The sequence below is a fragment of the Cucumis melo genome, chromosome 4, assembly GCF_025177605.1.
Source record: "Cucumis melo cultivar AY chromosome 4, USDA_Cmelo_AY_1.0, whole genome shotgun sequence".
NCBI classification, from domain to species: Eukaryota; Viridiplantae; Streptophyta; class Magnoliopsida; order Cucurbitales; family Cucurbitaceae; genus Cucumis; species Cucumis melo.
Genome location: NC_066860.1, coordinates 6,058,884 through 6,062,448, shown reverse-complemented (window position 1 = coordinate 6,062,448; position 3,565 = coordinate 6,058,884).

The following is a 3,565-nucleotide window of genomic DNA, read 5'->3' as shown; positions in this document are numbered from 1 at the left end:
TCAATGTGACAACAATTATACACATTTACATGCTTAAATATGTTAGTGCATACATGTCACATGAAAACTTGCTATATACCTATGCTCGAAACCATTCAGAGAATTTTCGTTGATGTCTTTTGTACAAATACATAGCATTTTGAGCATGTTGATATATTAGTTTCAAATGTTTCCTGATAGGAATGATTATGAGTTTAATTTGTGTAACAACAATGTTTAACAAATACACAAATACTCAAGAACTATACGTAAGAAATACTAAGATAAGAAACGCTTACTTGCAATACTCTGATATTTCGTTTACATTGTTGAGGATGTACCAATGGAAGAGGCGTTTCTCTTCCTGTGATAGAGTACGAAGACTTGACGCACCTAATTGTCATACTTTCTGCTTAAAAATTTCAAATTCACCAATCACCTCATCCTCTGGAATGGTATCATCATTTTGCTCAACTCTTGTAAATCGAGTCTCTATAGCACTTAGGTAACACAAACAAAAGGTGCTTGATTCATTCATCATATACGCTTCTGCAATGACCCCTTAGGACATGCTTTGTTTCGAACATACTGTTTTAAAGTGTGTAGACTTCTTTCAATGGGATACATCCAATTATAAGAAACTGGACCAGTAATCTTGATTTCATACGGTAAGTGAAAGGCAAGGTGTACCATAACGCTAAAAAAGGCAAGTGGAAATATTCTTTTGAACTTACAAAGTATGATTATGATGTTTGCTTACAATCTGTCCAAATCACTTACTTTTATCGTTCTGACGCACAAGTCACAAAAAACATTACATAGTTTGATAATAGCAGTGTACACGTTCTTCGAAAAGAATGCTCGAATACCAATAGGTAGCAATCGATGTAATAAAACATGACATTTGTTGGTTTTGAGACCTGATATTTTTCCCTCTCTTTCATTCACACATCCCGATAAATTGGAAACAAATCCATCGAAAAACTTAACAAATTTTAGGAACTTGCAAAATTCATCTCGCGCTACAAGAAGTATTGGGACTCTCGACGCATAAATACATCCACGTAAGTGTTAATAACGTCGGGAACTGAATTCTCGACGCAAGACACAATGTCGTGAAGACCGTCGGAAGAAACGCATTGGGAGAGAGATTCTCGACATGTTACCAACAAAGGCATCGAAAATACACTTCTCCCAACGTTATTGTCACCGACGTTTATTGTGCATCAACGACAAGACATCCCCAACTTCCACAATCCCAAAGTCAACTATGGATCGGAAATAAACATTCTCGATGTTTTTATATCCGACGTCATCCATAAGTCGATAATATCCATCCTCAACGTGATGTTCGCGACATCTGTACTGCACCGGAAAATATTTTAAATATGTAATTTTTTATTTTTTTCTGAAATGTTTTTCTGTAATATTTTCTTGTAAGATTTAGTTTCTGTAAGATTAATCTTCCTAAAATATTTACATTCGTTTTCTATTTAATTAAAGAAAATTTAAAATAAATTAGTAAATTAGTAAATTACGAGATACAAACAGAAATTCAACTAAAAATTAAATGTTCATAATACATAGAAGTACAAAAAATATAACAAAGTTCATAATAGAAATAAAAAAAATATTCCTCGTTCCAAAAAAAAGCACAAAGAGCCTGTATGTCATTCTATACCGCAGGTCCTACAATGATACAAAAGTGGCTAAGTTTAGTACATAATGCATATCCTAATTGGATATTGTCATTTTAAGAACTTAAGAATAATGGAAACATATATACGTACCACAAAACTAGGGATCATGTAGTGGTCCTTCCTATGCCCGACTCATGTCTTCAATGCGCTTGCGCATTCATTCCATTTCTGAAGCTAACGCATCGTGATTTCTTGTATGTTCTTCAATCGTAGCATAGCTTCATCAAGTACAGTCCGTAATTGAAGCTCTACCATGGACTACGAACATGAGGTTGTGGCACTGCTCGCACTGGTTGTCCTACGAGTCTTGGGCTTAGGTCCCAAACCAAAGTCTTTTGAGTAGCCCGATTGTCTATCCAATACCGTCTTGCATATCTCGTCCCTAAAGAGTGGTTGAGTACCCTCTAGGGTTGGCTAGGACTAAAGTTCTAGCATTTGATTCTGCAACAAATTTAGAAATTATCTTAGTAAGTAAAAAATATATTATATACTACAGAGGACAAATAAAAGCAGAAGTGTTGCTTGGATAATTTATATGTGCATCCTCCACAGCCTGCGACACGAACGTCTCGCCTCAAACGTTTGTTTGTCGGAACAACTCCACACAATCGATCTGCTCTCCTCTTTGCTCATTTCTAGTACCTTCAGGTGCTTATTCTCAACATCGTCCACTTTTGGGACGTCTCATATACGCTTATTCTGTACAACTTTCTAACTGCTACCATTTTTGGGTCATGTAGGTAAGAAACTTGCTGTGCAAGAATTACATGTTCCTCGACGAACCAAATATGGAACATGTCGAGAGATTTATACTCTAGTTCAACGTGTGTTCTTTAACTTTTGTTGATGTCTATGTCATACCATCGACACTAATAGTCAAATATTCCTCCCATGGCATATTAAACGTGCAACACTTTGCTCATAACACCGTATAAATTATTGTCGCCACTTCCACTTGCATCGCTTTCGGCAATTATCATCAATCCACTGTTTTGTGTAGTGCACCAGGAATCACGTTCTGACGTGTGAAATCTCAGCCTACCCACGATGCATCCATTGTAACAACATGTCGAAGGACTTGTTACTCCAACTATTTAGAACCTTCACATGCATCAACTTAACCAAAAAATTCAAGGAGGAAAATTCAGAACAACCAAGGTACAACTCATTACGTGCTTCATTCAATAAGTCCTAAAATATGTTTGTTGTATATTCATCTATATCTACCCCAATATTCCTTGACATTTCATCCTTCAAACAACCTTCCTATGTTTCCTCTTCCTGTTCAATCGGGGCTTGTAAATCATTCAGCATACCAAACATATTTTTTCATCAAACTGCCTACTACTAGTTCCTTCATCAAAGTTTTTTGTACCTCTAAAGCTAATTGACTCTCCATGATACACTCATTCTCTGTAGTAGGGGATATTCCAACAGTCAGTAAAATGTCGTTCCACACCCTCTAATGAGTTCCAATTTGAGTTCATACATCTCTTGCATGGACAACTTATTCGTCTATAGGCATCAACGTGAAACTTGGCAAATTCTAAAAATTGGGTCACTCTCTCTCTACACTCAAGGTAAAACTCATTCCTAAGTTTCATCCAATTCTTATCCATCATTTAAGTCCCTAAAACATAAATAGATTTGATCAGAAGCATATTTCTCTCCTCTCACATCCTAAACATACTTCCCTGAATATACAATCCCCCAAAATTTTCACTAAAACTAACTTCAAACTATAAACGCTACCATAACTGCAGGATAGTCACCATAACTTAATTAACCACAAACAACTTCAATCTTTGCATTTTACTCACCCCTTCTAACAACGCTACCTTACATAACCCTCAGAAATACAAACAATTTCAAAACAAAAAGGCTAC